This window comes from Nycticebus coucang, chromosome Y, assembly GCF_027406575.1.
Source record: "Nycticebus coucang isolate mNycCou1 chromosome Y, mNycCou1.pri, whole genome shotgun sequence".
NCBI classification, from domain to species: domain Eukaryota; kingdom Metazoa; phylum Chordata; class Mammalia; order Primates; family Lorisidae; genus Nycticebus; species Nycticebus coucang.
In genome coordinates this window covers 33,213,578-33,231,924 of record NC_069805.1, presented here as the reverse complement: position 1 = coordinate 33,231,924, position 18,347 = coordinate 33,213,578, and positions in this window count along the sequence as shown.

The window sequence follows — 18,347 nt, the reverse complement described above, 5'->3', positions numbered from 1 at the left end:
CCTTTGTCCTGAGTACTCCATTTCTTTGCTCTTTTCATACGAACACTATTAACATCTTACATTGGGCTTTCAATATCTCTATACTGATATTCCCTATTTTTTCCTTTTCATTCTGGTTTCAATCAGAAATATGATGTGGTCATCAGACTAGACAAAGGAAAGGCATTGATTAAAGAGCTCGATCATTCAGGAAATTGCAAACATGGAGGAAATGCCAAACTTTGGGAGCATGGAGGTGATCCACATACTCAGGAGTCCTAGCATGCAGAGAATTTAATTTCATGTTTATTAATTTCACGTTCTCTACCTATAGAGGAAATGTGGACAGGTCAGGTGCTGTGGCTCACACCTGTAATCCTAGAACTCTGGAATCCAGAGCAGTGGGGATCAGGTGCCCTCAGGAGTTCCAGATCAGCCTAAGCAGCAGTGAGACCCGTTTACTAAAAACAGAATTAAAATTAAATGGGTGTTGGGGCAGTTGCCTGTAGTCCTAGCTACTTTGGAGGCTGAGGCAGGGGGATCCCTTAAACCTGGAATTTCGGTTGCTTTTGCCAGTGCACTGTAGCCTAGGGCAACAGAATGAGACTCCGTTTCAAGGGGGAAAAAGTGAACAAAGGTAGAGAAATCTAAAAGGAACCTTCTCACAAGGGAAGTCAGAATGTGTGTTTTATATTCATTTTGTTTTCCTTTATTGGGCAAAGATGTGATTAAGCAGGTGAGGGACAACCCCATAAAAACATGAAAAGCAGAAAAAAATCTGTCTAAAACATCTGTTTAAAAATTTTGAAGTCAGAAGAATAGAGGTTGATAAAGAAAAATATTCTTTACAATAGTTTTAACACCTGCTCATTGAATCCCACAATGCTCAGTGCTGTGCCGTGTTCTCCAAACCCTGGATACGTCTGTCAGTCAGAAAATCATTTAAATGAGGCCAAAACACTTTGTGACTAAAAACAACAGAAATAAAACTACAAGGTACCAAGAAACCCTAGAACACTGAAAATATAAAAATAAAGTAAAAGCACATTTTCATTTATGACTTTCGTAGTCTTGACTTCAATCTTCCCTTTTTTGCTAATGTATTTTCAAAAGTAAACACAGTTTTTACATTTCCACTGAAAACATGTTCCAAGGTTTCAAATATGAAGAGGTAATAATGGAAAACATCAAAAAAGCTTATATTTAAGCATAAATTATTTCATGCTGTCTTAGTTGTTTACCTGTTGGGACTATCAAAGAATGTTGTCTTACATTTTCGAATTTGAAATATGTCAATTTGTAGAAAAGTTTCCAAGGTTCTGGACATGGTCATTAATAATGCCTTTTGGGATACTTTACTAAGAAGAATATGTTCCAGCTCCATCCATGTAAACATGAAAGAGGTAAAGTCTCCATCTTTCTTTAAGGCTGCATAGTATTCCATGGTATACATATACCACAATTTATTAATCCATTCGTGGATCGATGGGCACTTGGGCTATTTCCATGACTTAGCTATTATGAATTGGGCTGCAATAAATATTCTGGTACAAATATCTTTGTTATGTTGTGATTTTTGGTCTTCTGGGAGACCGAGCAGAGGAATGACAGGATTGAATGGCAGATCTATTTTTAGATCTCTGAGTGTTCTCCATATATCTTTCCAAAAGGAATGTATTAATTTGCATTCCCACCAGCAGTGCAGAAGTGTTCCCTTTTCTCCGCATCCACGCCAACATCTCTGGTCTTGAGATTTTGTGATATAGGCTAGTCTCATTGGAGTTAGATGGTATCTCAAAGTAGTTTTGATTTGCATTTCTCTGATGATTAAAGATGATGAGCATTTTTTGATATGTCTGAAGGCCGTGCGCCTGTCTTCTTCAGAGAAGTTTCTCTTCAAATCCATTGCCCAGCCTGCGATGGGATCCCTTGTTTTTTTCTTGCTGATGCATTTGAGTTCTCTGTGGATTCTGGTTATTAAACCTTTGTCAGAGTTATACCCTGCAAATATCTTCTCCCATTCTGAGGGCTGTCTGCTTGCTCTGCTTACTGTGTTCTTAGCTGTGCAGAAGCTTTTTAGTTTGATCAAGTCCCAGTAGTGTATTTTTGAAGTTGCTTCAATTGCCCGGGGGGTTCTCCTCATGAAATACTCACCCAGACCAATTTCTTCAAGGGTTTTCCCTGCATTCTCCTCTAGTATTTTTATAGTTTCATGTCTTAAGTTTAAATCTTTAATCCGATGACAGTCTATCTTAGTTAATGGTGAAAGGTGTGGGTGAAAAAGTACCCAATGTACACAGCCCTACCTTGAAACTAATTTGGGACTCTCACATGAAAGCTATAACCCAGCTACAACTTAACAATAGGGGGAAGTGGGAAAGGGGGGGGTGGGTAGAGGAGGGGGATAGGTGGGATCACACCTGTGGTGCATACTACAGGGGTATTTGCGAAACTTGGTAAATGTAGAATGTAAATGTTTTGGCACAGAAACTGAGATAACGCAGGAAAGGCTATGTTAACCACTGTGATAAAAATGTGTCAAATGGTTTATGAAGCGAGTGTATGATACCCCATGATCATATCAATGTATACAGTTATGATTTCATTAAAAAAAAATAAATAAATAATGCCTTTTGGTGTGAAGGAATTCTATTCCGAGAACTAGTCAGTTACTTCAGTGGTGTAAGAGTGGCAGTGAGCCAACTATTCAGTGAGACTGCATACACTGAACCCAGTAATCATTGCATTCTTGTCACAGCGCTGCCATTTGATTTCTCTAAATCTCAGAATCTCATTTCATCAGCAGCAAATGTAAAAGATTAAAGTGGACTTTAGTTTTCAATCATCTCAATTTTATATGTATTTATTTCCCTCAAGTTGGTCTTTCTAGACCATGTCTTAGCATGTGAAATGAACCCACAGATAATACTCAGAGAGCCATATTAATCTACTAAGTCATGGAGGACTCAGAGTCTCACGATATCAAAAACTCTGGGGTGAGGGGTTGATAAGCATAGGAGGAAATTTTACTGGCCTGCACATGCAGCTGATGCTGGCTGACAGTTCTGCCGTCCTGGTTGGCATCCCCGTTGAAGCTTGTGAGCACAGAGGAAGGTGACCTGACTCCTGTCTGTTAGCTCTGTCCTCTGTCCATGCTGACTTACACTCCGAAGCTCTCAGTAGGACCTACTTCCTGCCTCAAGGCCATCAACCTCCCAAGTTATCATTTATCAAGTTTTGAAGTAAAAACATTTCTCGTGTAGGTAAGAAAAAATACCTGGATTTTGTGTACACTTACTGACATTTCTATTCATTGTTTTGGCAATCCGTAGCCAATTAATCAAAACTGTGTCCTGCCAGTTTGCTCCTGATTATGTGTGCCTCTCCTCAAGAAGTGTCAGATGCTATTAGGAGAAAGATGGTGGGAATTGGGAGATCTTTTGTCACCACCTTTGTATTAATTTCTTTAAAAACCTGAAGTGACAAAATGCTAGACCAGCCCCTGCCACCTGTTGATTTCTCCAGGAGATTAGGACGGTGGCAGTGGTTTATTCTCTCATGAAGTCTTTAGATTATAAGATAAAATATAATGATATGATTTATTGCATATGTATAGAAATTCTTCTTGACTTTATATACAACTTTCAAAGTGGTTTTATTAAGTTGGTTAAAGTTCAAAAAATGAAATAAATAAGCCTTGGTTGCCAAGTTAATTAGTGGTAAAGCAGGCACTACAGCCAATTTTTTCTTGTCTATAAATTTTTCTTATTTCTCCTAACAGTTATTAATTTCCATAAGACAAGATCTTGACTACCGTAGTCCTTCAGAGACAGAGTTGTTAAGGATCACTCCAGCAAACAAGACCATGAAGCTGCCTGCACTTGGAATCACATGGAGCTTTCCCACCAAACTGTCAGCAACTAGTCCAACCAGAGCCCTGCTATCTGCTTGCTAACCTCTAATACCTAAGGTCTTGCTTTCCTTCTCAGAAAAGGAATGGGTACCAGCAGCTACCCTTCCACACAGAGCCATACAAACATATCTGAACAGAAGGGCTCTCATGTTCATGATGGAAGGAATTAACCAGATAATCAGCAGGACTGCTTTCTCACCTATCTCTCTCCAGAGTAGTATGAAAAATGATCAAAGAATTTTATGGGGGTACCTCCTCACACCTCTCTCATCCCATGTCTTTTGCTTCTCTAGGGGGCCTTCTTTAGATTTAGGATCTATTTAACATATTTTCTTTTATAATCATATCAGTGCTAGGACATAAAGAGTATGTGAGTTGGTATGGCAAAGCAGTGGAGGGAATTGTAAATACTGAAGAAGGGAATGTTTGCATAGCTGGAAACAGTATTTTAGAATTCACTTCTTATTTAATTAAGTTAAAACAGGCATATCTCTTGTTCAGAATAAATTAGAGGTTTGGGGCAGTATGAGAAATTATAATACCAAGATTTCATTAAAATAACACAGCAGATTAGGAAATAAAATGCTCACAAATTATTTTTCAAAGAGGAATCATTATTCAGCCAACTTGAGGGCATTTATGAAACTAACAATCACTTTTGACAATTCTGCTTTTTTCTCCAGGAATTTCAATGAGTCTGGTACAATGGATTGAAAGGCAGCTCAGTGAGGCAGAACTCAGGCTTTAGAATCTGTAGGAAACATTCTTCAGATGAAGACTTCAGGCTTCTGTTAATGCTGCTGTAGTAAATTAGCCCAAACTGGGTTGCTTATAACAAGAGAAAATTATTCTTTCACAGTTCAGGATCCCAATCTAGGGATCATCAAGGCCAAACTTCCCCTGAAGGCTTACGGGGAGAATCCTTGCTTTCTTTTTCCAGCCTTTTGGTGGCACCGAGTCTGAGAGCTGCATAACCCCAGTCTCCGTCTCTGCCTCCCAAAGGATTTCTCCTTCTCTCTGTGTGTCCTCTTTTAAGGACATAATAGATTTAGGGCACATGTGAATAATACAGGATGATGTAGTAATGATATTCTTATTTTATTACAGCTACAAAAATCTTTTTCTTAATAAGTTCACATCCACAAGTTTCAAAGTTTAGCATATGAACAGATGGTTTTTCTGTCCACTGTGTTCTTAGTGTGTTCAACAGACTGGGTAGTTTAAACAACACCAATGTATTCTGTTATAATTCTGGATGCTGGAAATTTGGAGATCAAGTTATTGGCAGTGCTGATTTCTTCTGCGGTGTCTCTCCTTGGCTGTCTTCTTCCTGCATCTTCACATGATGTTCCCTCTATCTCTGTATGTTTCTAAATTTTCTTTTCTTATAAGGAGACCAGTCATGTTGAATAAAGTCTTCCCTAACGACCTTATTTTATTTATCTCTTTAAAGACCCTATCTCCTTAAGACCACCACTTTCTGAGGGGCTGGGCATTAAGACTTCGACATAAAAATTTGGTGAGAGACACAAGTCAGTCTATAATAGCAACCAATCAACCAAATACAGACCCTAGCTGAAAATCCCAACTCCCTTATTTTATACTTAAATGACTTAGGATATCTTTTGGAAGATCTAGATGAGATAAGCTAAGAATGATGACAGCATGCACTTTAAAGAAATTTTGTGAGGGTGGAGTAAGAGATTCATGATATGTACAAGCTCCATGAGAAGAAGAAATCACCCTTCTGTTGCACCTTGCTGAGCTGATTTTACACATGGCACATTGTAGATGCTCAACAAATATCTGTCAAAGAATCAATGAGATGTGAATCTAACAAAAATTGGTGCTTGGGGATAAATGAAAATAACTTGCATGGTGTAGTTGAATATTTTTGTTTATATATTTACACCCCCCAAAAGAATAGTTAGGGCCTTTGTAACGTATAGAAAATACCTCATGGATTAGGCAAAAAACACAAGATATGGCACATATCCAAACTTTCTTTATATATTTAATCAATTAGAGATCCTTTTTGAGAGAGTGCACTCTTTTCCTGTACGACAAATTATCTTAAAATGGTTCAACCAATAATTCATTTATATATATGCCAACAGTTTTATAAAGTGAATACAAAGATGAGCTCAGCATTGGTACAAGGACAGGTAGTAGGAAGGGAAACAAATGAAGAATGAGCATGTTATCTGATTTCATTTCTTTTTTTTTTCATTCTGTCATTGTGAGGAATACTTGATGGATCTTCCTTCTCTAAAGAATCTGTTGACGTTATCTCCAAATTTCATACAGGATTTGTTGTGAAGCTATCAAAGTAGCATTTAATATTCTTCCTGTACCATTTGTAGAATGAATAAAGTTATAAATATTGGCAGTTCCTATAAAGGAGAGAAATATTACTATCAAAGTAAGGTTCCCAAAGCTTAACTAACACAGGTGGAAAAATAATTGCAAGATGATGCATTTTGGGAGGAATAAACCAAGACAAGCCTATCTTGTTTCCATTTTGAGCTAAATGCCAGGCTCTGACTAACAGTTGGTTTTACTGATTTATTTGGGTGGGCACCTTTCTCAGTATATAGAAAAATCTTTATTTATAAACTTGGCTAGATAGGATAATTAATTCTATCAAGTGGAATTTATAAGACATTCTTAAATCTTTTCTTAATTCATTTACAATTATGTAATAAACATTAATAATATGTTGTAGATAAAATTTGTCATAGAGAAATAGATTATTTTTACTTTCACAAATGCGTCTTTGTCATAAAGAAGTATAGGTAATGTAATTTCACTCTCAAAATGTACAGCATGGAAGATGCTAATTCAGAGTTTAATTTGCCTACCAAGACACTACCAGATTATAAAAACATGGGATTTTGGTAGCAGAGATCTTGAACTAAGAAGAACTGAGAAGCTCTTTGCGTGTTCTCAAGCAGAGGCAGCGCAAACAACCAGTCTGCAGGACAAAAGTCACTCCAGGTGTATTTTGCTTTAGATTTCTTCTCTGAGCAGGGAGAATGAAATTTAGGAGTTCTGCAGACTGAACAGTGACATCTCAGCAGGGACTGTAGTTATTCCCTATTCCAAAATGTCAGCGGTGACTGTGAATCACAGGATAAGAGCAGCTGTGTCCACCACGGCCCTGGCTAATGGGCAACTTCCAACTGGTTATAGACAGCTCTTCTGGGGGGTAGCCAATTCATTTCCCTTTTATGCACTTATTTAAATGACTTTTCCTGCCCTCCTAACACACACACACTTACAATTCTTAACTATCCAGGCTTGTCAAATGCAGGCCATTCATAGCTAAGAATAGAAATGGAAGATCTGGAATTGAGAATCTCTTCTGTTTCTTGGTTCTCTTGACAGAAAGATTTTTATCTCATGCTTCAAGCACTATACTCCTTCCTTTCCATTTAAGTACTGACTTCACTTCTCCCAGCATCCTCTTTTCCAGTCTGATCTAAGTTTGGCCTACTCTGTAATATTGCTTTTGAATGAACCTTTCTACCACTAGAACTCGGGTCACCAACTTTTTAGCAACAGTTTGACCTCAGATAGAGCAAAACACCAGCCCTCCAAAGCGTTAAGAAAGCAGAGGAGAAGGGGCATGTGCAGGGTGTGCAGTTTGCTCCATTCACAGATAAAAGCAGCCAGAGCATGTTTCCAAATTGGTCACATCCTTAGCTTCAGATTTTTTTCATAATATTTTCATTCATTATTTTAAACAACCACATAAAATTATTTAAGTGACTAAGTATCACTTTCCATATGCCAGGGGAAGAATCAAAAGAAATAAAAGAAATGCTCTCTCACTAAAGAAAGTAAGTAGATATGCTTAAAAGCCAACAGAGGAATAATTTCTAAGGAGGTTATTTGATAAACATGTAATAGTTTAAAAATTGTCTCAATATGTAATAGTTTTAAAACTGCATGTATGCGCATGTGTGCATAAATATTTACAAAATATTAAATAAGAGACTGGTGAAGAGTCATGAGATACTTAAATCAACTTATCAAGGAGAACTTACTCAGAAACTAAATCAAAATAGGTCTCATACCATGACTCTTCATTGTAATTCGCTGATTGTACCTTTTATTATGCTTCCATTTCTTAATTACTATTTACATCTCTCTGGCCTTTCTTCCCTCCTCAGTAAATGCTTAAGGTCAGGATTTATTTTGTTCACAACTAGGTATCTAAAGCCAGAAAAATGCTTGTAAAAAATGTTTACATGATTAACTAAACTAGCAAAGATGTGGAGCTTTTCAATTTGTACAGGTTTTCCCTCATTATTTATGCTTTGTCTACTTAAACTAAAGGATCAGAAAATTCTTCCTTAAAAGTCTCATAATGCTTATGTGAGTAGGAAAAAAATTACAGTATAGCTGTAGCTAAAAAGTCATTGTTTGGGGGGAGAATTGATTTGATTTTAATAAATTCATTCGTTTCTCAAGTGCTCACATATGTGCAAAGATCTGTGCTAGATTCTGGGTACAGGAAGATGCTCTTGCCATAAAATGGACCATAATTAATTGGACAGATTGGACCCTAAACAAACATTTCCAACACAACATGTCACTCTGTTGTATGAGCAAGAACAAGGGGAAGACTCTCAGGATAAAGTGGAAATGTTTTTTCAGGGATGACCTTTAATCTCGATCAATGTTGAACAAATGTTGTACTTGTGGGAAGAAAGAGAAAGCACTGACTAGGAAGAGGAAGAGTAAAAGGGCCTGGCGTGCTCAGGAATACCAAGCAGTGTGATGCAACATTCATGGAACATCCAGGTGGGGGGGACAAAGGGAACCAAGAAGAGAGAATGTCTGCTTCTTGGTTACATGGAAAGTGTCCAACTATGTTTTCCATCTTCACCAAGACTCTACTAAATAAGCATACATGCAGTGGAAATGAGGGGAGTTTGGATTAAAATGATTAAAATTTTAAGAAAAATTTTACACTTTCTATTCTTGATAAATGTAAAGAGCAGAATGGAGTATACAAATAACCTGCTACTATAGTCTGCATTAGCTTGATAATGAAGAAATACAGTACATGCTATGTCAGGTATTTTTCTGCCTAATATACTAGGAAGAAATAACTATTTTTGATATTTGACATGTGAAATTCAAAGTGTATTAATAAACCTCTAGAAATGTCAATTCAGAAAACCTGAATACTTATTACAAATGCTTTTTTATTGTTTACATTTATGAGTAGGTTTACAATCTACTGCCTGGACCCTGAGATGAAGCCTTATTTGGGACAGCTGAGTCAGATCTCAGCAAAAGGTGACAACCCCTTTAATTTCAGTGAGATTAAACATCTCTAGGTAACTTGCTCATATCTATCTTCTCCACATAGGAATACTAACCCTCATATTGTAAATTATGTTGCTATTCTTCCCTCAGGAGACAAGACATTTTGCAATGGGAGATGACTCTTGCCGGGGGAGAGCCCAGGGGACCTTCCCTTCTTCCTACTGTGCCTGCATGTTATCTGGCCACACTACTTCTTCATGTCCCTCAATCTTTCAGACCTAGGTTTTCAAGATATTCTGTCTTTGTTTTTCTAACATACGTAGTGTAAAAATTGTTACAGTTTCTGTTTTTCAGGATATTCCTGAGAGATATAAAAGAAGTAGAAATTTAATACTTTGCTCAAAGACATTCACTTGGGCCCAGGTAGCGTGTGGGTTGTCATGGCCTTGTCCTTCTAGTTCTGGCCCCATCCTTATTAAATGTTCATTCTTTCTTAACAGTATCCAGTTTCTTGATTGCCTTTGCCTCCTCTGTAATTTGGCCACTCTAATATGCCCTTTAGTGCTTGCATTTGTCTTTCCTTCTTCTCTTCACTCGATATTGCCTAACAGCTCACAAATGTAAGCTCTTATTTTCCAAAGGAGTTACTTCTTCCTATAAATACACGCCGGCACATGGCACAGCTCTCCCTTTCCACACTTTCTACATTCCTTCTATTGTTCAATTCCTCTAAGAGAAATTTCTCCATGCACTCGCTGTCCCCCTTTCTTCACCATCCATGAGCTTCATCCCCAGCTCAGTTACTCTGATGCTTGTGTTCAAAGGAAAGCAGTGACACAGAAACTGAACTTCAGTACACGGCACGTCTCTGTAGCACGAGACTAACTTTACGTCACATTCGCTCTCTTCCTTAAACATCTTATGGGGCTTGTGTGGTATTGTCTTATAGACTCCTGATTGCTGGTGGAAAGCCATCTTCATGCTCTGAAGAGAAGGCGGAATACAAACAGGGGTTCTTTCTGATAGGTTTCTCTTAACTCTCTGCCTCCTTTCAGAGACCATGCCCAGCTGAGGCTTTAAAAGTTCAAGCCTAAGATTCTTTAATCCTATGGTCATCTTCTAAATGTTTCAGAACACAATATAACCTAAACAACATCATGATGAAATTAATTATTATAGGTGGCACAGTCTTGCTTAGTTTCTCTGACTGCTCAGCTTCATGTCAAAAAGCTCCACCAATAGATATTTGAAAGATAGATTCTGAAACTGCATAGGCTTCTGTGATGACATATATTAATAATAGTCTGTTCTAGATCATCTTAGTCTCATCTATGTGTTTGTTTAAAAAAAAAAAGACAGTGTGCGTGTTAGTTTATTTGCTTAGAGATGAAATGTGAGGAGTAGACACACAAATAAAACCAAGATTCTAACCAAGATAATCAAACAGCTTCCAGGGAGGAAATGTGCAGTATTGGCCTATAATCAAATATTAAGTTTAATTCGCTTTTTCTGTCCATCATGTAACTGTGTGGAGAAATTGGAATTGTTGAGTCATTAATTTCTTCATCAAACTCAAAACTGAATGTATTCTCTGTTTTATCACAAAATAATAATACCATTAGATTCAACTATAGCAATAAAAAATATTTTCATTAAGGATCAATGTCTTAAGAGGCAATAATGTTAGGCAATAATTTGGCTTTATTTTAGTAGTGTATTAATTCAAGATATTAACCTGCACGCAAGGGTACCATATATGCAAATGAGTCATATCTGTCTTTTGTATACCATTTTATTTTTCTGAACAATCATGAAATCTAGAATAAAAGCTATGATAATTTTCAAAGTAATATATAATGAACTGCAGGTATCATGAGTATGAAACTGGATGGTCAGTAGGGAGGGAAAACAGGTGGAGTGAGACAGCATATAAAATCAAGGAAGACAAAGTGACAGTTTGTCCTTTATATAGCAATTCAGTGATATATAATTTACAGTCTCATCAAAGAGTTCCCAGTTTTACACATATTAAAACGAGCATCCTGCAAAAGGAAAATATTGTTTGAACTTCTGAGGGGACAGAATACGAAGGCTTCATTTCAGATGGCCTACAAACATTACTCTGCACAAACTAGAACAGGAAAATCAAATTTCAATCCAGCTTGAAGATAAAAATAAAATATAAGAAAACAACATAATTCTTTTACTAAGGTTAATAAAGATGTAAATAGGGAGTAGGAAAGTGTACTTCCGGTAGACTAACATCAATTAGTGCTGTCTGTAATTACATGGCATACACATGTGCGTATATTGCATATGTATGCCTGTGTGTCTATACGCACATACACAATAGTTCTGTGCTGCATAACAATGGTGCAGTCAACCACAGACCACATGCATGATGGTAATCTCAGAAGATTAGAAATGGAGCTGAAAAATCTCTGTCACTGAAGTGACATTGTAGCTGTCTTGAAATTATCCTAGCACAATATATTATTCATATGTTTGTGCTGATGCTGATGTAAACAAATTTACTATACTGCCAGTGGGATAGAAATACAGCAAATGAAGTCATGTACAGGACACAATACTTGATAGTGATAATAAACAATTAAATTACTGGCTCACCTATTTACTACACTATACTTTTTATCTTTTAGAGTGTGCTGTACCTACTTGTATAAAACAACTGTGGGCAGGTTTTTCAGGAAATACTGCAGAAACTAATACGTTTCCCCACAATTCGGTCAAAAATAAATTCATATTTTCAATTATTTTATGTTTTCAAATGAGTTTGTTTTTACATTTATGATATCTCCTATTTAATTGTTATTTTATGTTACAGTTTATTTGCAAAGATCACCTTTTATCTTTGTAGATTATTTCCGTTTCTGTTTAGAACTTTGTACAAGGCTTTTCACATATTTATAACACACTATATTTGAATGAATGAAGAAATAATTTATTTTAAACAATAACTAAAAAATATGTAGTACCTCTCAAGGGAGGAAGTATGTTACGGTAGGGAGAGAAGAGTGTCAATACAGGACGTGCGGGAAGCTGGGTGCTGACGAATATTCACTGACAGTTCTAGTTGAGTATAGTAACTTTATCAGGGTTTTGCCTGTGTTGTACTTAAAAAGTATAGAAAAGAATGATTTTAGGTTAGTGAACACAGAGCTTCAATTTTCACAAAGATAGATGAAATAACACGTATTTTTCAAAGTTTTCTACATTAGGGCACACTCCATAGATCTCCATCTTCCCTAGTATAGCTGAGGCTCAAAGTGGAATACATTATAATCACATGGCCTTTATTTGATTATCACAGGTTTTGTGATTAATGGAAGGGTGAATTACCACCTTGGAAATGCTGGTGAGGGTTGGTATTTTAATAAGGTATTCTTCATGATTTTAATGAAGGAAAAACAAACACCTCAAGAAATGTTCTGGTAATATGTAAGTTTATGCATTGATGTTCAATTACAGAATCACTTATTAGACGGAGGTTTACACATGTATGAAGATTTTTCTGCCTTTCAAGTTTTCTTGCAAAGTGATTCACCTTATATACCTTTGCATAATTGATAGCACCAACTCCACGCCTGCTTCTGGTGCTGGGCCTTGTGGGACCTGCTCATCATTCCGTACCATCTCCTAACCTGAGCCTTCTCTTCACACCATCCAAGGAGTTAGAGCAGTGGTTGCTCAGAGTGTCTGTGGGAGCATTCCCTTTCATGAATATTTAGCAATAACCTAACTAAAATAGAAGATACCGTGAGTCATTTAAATATGTGCTACAAAATTCAAACTAAACAAACTAATTCAAACTGCTGACCCACATCAGCAGTCGCTTTTGTAATGCCTTATAGAATCAGAGAAAGTGTGACAGAATGAAAGTCAGAATGTGAAGAAACAGTCCTTAGTGGATGGCAATTACCTAAGTCTTACAGAACTTACAAAAGGCACATTCCTGGAACGCCTCTCTGTGCCTTGAAAGGGACCAACGTCCCTTGTGAACTGAAGCTTCATTGGCTCCACAGTAAGTACACCTGTAAGCAGCAGCTGTCAATAGCTAACCAGGGAAGCAAACAGAAGGAAAAGCACTAGAGAAAAAGACAAAAGAAAGAAACAGGCTGCGTTTAAAGGCACTGAACGTGAGTATCATGAGACAGGCATTTTAATTTGTGCTTCTCCGCAAAATTGCTTGGATGACTGTGACATTGGAATTCGTAGGCACTGCTTCACTTTACAGATATTTATCAAGTACCTATTATGTAGAATGCAATGGTTATTTTCTCTCAATCTAAATAGCAGTTTAGAATGATGACATTACATGTTACAGAGATGATAAAAGCAAGCACCTTTGTTATGAGAACCATAAAACATAAATTATGTGTGACAGAATTAATATAATGGAACAAATTTGAGGAGATCAATATTCAAGTAATATGAAAGGTTTTCAAGAGGAGACTGGAAAGTGAACAGATTTAAGAGGAAGAAACACGGCAATGCTAAGAGAAACCAACCTGAATAAATTTGTTTTGGAAGGTAAAATTCACAAGAATGTAGCTTAGTATTCAGGATCCTTGACAATCTCTGAGCAAATTCTCCATCTCTCGTTGCACTTACCCCCCGCACTTGTGCACCAGCCGAATTAGTATCTCCCGAATGTGTAACTGCCCCTCCAACTCCTGCTGTCTTTCATCTGCAGTTCCCTGCACCAGGAACGCCCCTCTCCATTGTCTCGGTCTAATTATCTTCTCCACATTCTCAAGTTCCACCTTAGTGTTGCTCTCCTGAAAACTCCTCCTGCCTTCTCTATAGCATTATGAATTACTCTTCTTGTGATTTTATATCCTTTTGTTTATTGCATTTTATAATGGTGATTTTGTGTCTGCTCTACTTATTAAACAAGTCTTTGAAGTTTATCCTATGAACATTAGTATGACTTATTTCAACTGTAAATTCTTAGAGCTATAATCAGAATGTAATCAGCTATAATCTCTATGGAGACTCTTGTTTCTTTATCCTGAGTAAGAGACAACATTAACTGAATAAAGAAATTTGGTTCCTAAAATGATCTTGCCATATCCTGCACTTTGTTACTGAATTTTACCCCAATTATTTCGGTATGTGTCTGTGGAATGTCATGTCAGTGAGTCTTAATCTTTCATTGAAGATTTCTCTCCCCTCTAAGTGAACTGTTTGGCTTCCACAGCCCAGTCTTAATTAGGTCTCTGATGAACCTAATTACCCACGTCTACTGACTAAGAGTCACGGCTTTCCTAGAGGACCACTGGGCCCAGTGTTCCAGAGAAAGGCAAGGAAAAGGAATTGTTCTCTTCTCAGATCTTGCCATCAGCATCCAAATCAACAATCCTTGTGCTTTTAGTTCCGAATGGACTCACCTTAAATTCACAAGATCAACCCAAGCTTCAATGATAACTCAAGCTTCTGTGATGAGGCTCATAAAATATCTCAGATCAAAACTGACAGAAATACCATCTTCTTCACTGTCTTGTCTCCATTATATTTCTTCTCAGAATCCTGCAAACACACACACAGGCAAACAGATAAAAACTTAAGCACCTAAGTACATTTTAAAATACCTTTTTAAAAAATTTTAATCCAAACAAAGTTCTTCTTATCAGCCAACACATGCAAATGATTATTCAGAATATTTTCCTGCCCATCAATTCCACAAACTGCTGGACATTGCATACAAGTAAATACCTTATATCCCTCATGTTGCATGCTGGGCACCAAAAAGCAACTACTTATTGTAATTTACACAATTTTCTTATTTACAACAGTTTTTGATTTTACATAGATTAGAAAAAAACAATGTTAAGTAAGTAGGTAGGTCTAAGAGACAAGAAATTCAATCTCGCTCTGTTTCATGTTTATTCTGTGACTACCTCACAGAATTTGTTAAAGGAGTGAATGAATGAATATTCATGAAGTATCTGTAACAGTCTCCGGCCACAGTATGTGTGGTATCTATTATAGACACAGCAATAGTCAGATCTACGTTGAGTGTAGTATGCCTGGAGAGAAATAGATAAAAATAAGAAAAGGAACCTCCATTTTCCAGCCTTATTTCTGCCTCTTCTTCAGTATCACTCTTCTTCTCTCAGGATTCTGGGATTGCTTCTGTCAGTCCCCCTGCTGGGATGCAGATCGAGGCTTAAAGTGGCTGCACCATCCCAATTTTGGGAACTTTGTTTATGCAGCTATGGTTCTTTGTCTTCTTATTCCAACTTTGCTATTTTGCCTCTGGAATTTTTCCATAATTCTGGTCTTAGGTAACAAATGTAATCAGTTATTCCCCCGACTCCCCAAACAAATTTTGATTTGGATTCAAGGAGTAATCCGAGTTACATGTATAAGTGAATGTTTCTAAGTAAATTTAAAATTCAAACACTTAAAAAGTGTAATTGTTCCCAGCACCTGCACCCTTCATGATGCCGCCAGCAGTGTCTGCAAGTGCCAGGTGCTCTGCATTCTCTACATGGGCAACTTAATTTCATACTTGAATTTTTGATTTTCATTTTCTAAATCACACTATTATATAGTATTCATCATTGCTCAGTGGGAGCAGAGAAACCTCCAAGTATAAACTTGAAGAAAATCAGAAGTCTAGAGTAACTATTCTTATATTGAATGATATTTGCTAATAAACACTATACTGTGTCTCCCAGGCCTTCTTTTGAATGTATTACCCATAATCTGAAAGTAATAATAATTCATGAAATAATTTCTTCATGAAATAATTTTTGCATATGAAAACTTACAGATTTTTTATTTCAAGACAAATTTTCAGGTGGATGAGCAGAATGCTATATGATAGAATAGCTGCATACACATGTAGTCTATTGTACTGTGCCAAAGACTCCTATACTCAGATTTAGGAAACTTGCAGAAATTAAAACTGGATTTTTTACGTGATGAGTACTTGTAAATATTTTAGGTATATTTGTACTAATTTCTAAAGGAGATATATACTCTGAATCTCTAAAGGAGATATATACTGGAAAGTGCTATTAATTACAAATTTTTTAATAAGATAATCTTTATGATTTGGGTCAATCATATCCAAAATAGTAAAGGACATGTTGCAGGATGTAAGTGAGGGAATGAATCTTTGAAAATGACACAAAAGTAAACCAAATATTGAAAATGAGCTAGGAAACTGAAAATTATTTAATTAACTCAGATAGTTGAAAATGTCTTAAGTATGTTATGTAGTTTATCTCAATTGACTTGAAAAGCTTTCTGGCATTTTCTAAGGAAAATCTCATTCCTGGAAAACATATCCTGTTATATATTTTATATATATATATAATATATATATATATATTTGTGTTTTCAAAGTATAAATGTTATATTAAATATAAACACACACAATGCAAATATGAAAAATATAAATTCAACGTATTCACATTTTTTCCCACAGAAAGTTACGCTAAAACAAGTCATGAGGAATCAAAATCATTATCTCCAGGGGTTTAAGAATGAAACAACCCTTGTGTTTAATGCATAGAATTATTATACAGTGGATTCCACTGGGCCACTTGCAAACTTGCACTCACAGTCATCCAAATTGCCTAAAGATGTGTCCTTGGTGTGAATGTTTCCAATTATCTCCACAGTGACATGTTTAGCAGGTCTTAATGCTTGATATGCTTATTCCCTGAGCTGTTTTGTTTATTTAGAAAATAATGATTTACTCCCCTGAATCAAAGAGGAATTCTTTCAATTTGATTTTAAGAGGTTTTATGATTTTTGTGAGCCAGATTAGACAACAGTATTCAGAAGAGGAATAGTACAGACATCTGTCCATGTTCTCTTCTATGCATGAGGAGAAAATGGATCTGTACTAGTCATAGTCATAAAGAGCCAATGTTTCCTAAGGCAGTTACTTCACACGCAAAGGACAAGACAAAAGAGAAATTAATTACAATGTACTGTGACATAGTCTAATAAAAAAGACTACTGTATCCCAGCAGTGTTGAAAATGGCCATCATCATATTTGTCATCAAATGGCATAGAGAAATGTGTTAGTAAACTTTTCTTCCCAGAGACTCAATGGCAGTTTTCCTGGTCAATTTTGTCCCCTGCCAGTCATTCAATTTGATTTATGAGAATATCTTATTTCATACACTGCCAATAGAGGTGAGCATCACAAAGGTGTAGTTTCTTTCCTATTCATAAAAATATAAGAAGGGTAATATATTTCCTATTATTATTTCAAAAAAAAACCTCCTGTGGTCCTGAAATAAAATAAAATATTAAAAAATTAAAATAGTGTTTTAATACTGAGTGGCTATAATGATTTCATGAATTTCCAAAAACAAATATTCATTAAGAATATATAAGTCTCTTTTTTTCCCCACTTGGGAAAAGGATCATGGCAACAATACACATGATAAGAACCACATTGAAAGTTGTTTGCACCTCTTCCCGCTGGTAATAATTTTTCCATTTCCTAAAGATGTTAGATTGAGGGTGGTGCCTGTGGCTCAAGGAGTAGGGCGCCGGTCCCATATGCCGGAGATGACGGCTTCAAACCCAGCCCCGGCCAAAAAAAAAAAAAAAAAAAAAGATGTTAGATTGAATTATTTTACTGTGTGAAAAGAATACTGGTTTGTCTCTAAATTGAACATAAGTGAACATTGCAGAAAAGTCTCAACTTTTAAAATATGCTTATAAATATTATTTATACAGTATATAAAACTATATACTGTAGTTTATTTATACAGTATATAAAACTATACTGTATAAATAATAAAAAATGAAACTGAAATCCAGGATATTATAACATGACTAGAATTTAAAAGATTAAGATTGTGACATTGTGCACCTTAAATGTATTCGGTTTACAAATGGTCAAGGGAGGCTATATGTAGTTTGAAGAATTATTTAAGAGTTAAAAAATGTTCAGTTGTAGAATTTTTGAACATAAGGCCAGTTAAAGGAAAATAACAACTGCTGCAATGTTAAAATCGATAAAAATATTTTTATATTTTTGTGTATAATTTTATTTTTTTGTTATATTTTCACCGATGTACACACAAACTATTTTGTTTGTCATTAGATTAAGTAACTTCAAGTTTCCTATTTCTTTGATAGAATATATTTAAAATTATCTGGATTTTGTTTTGGGTGTAT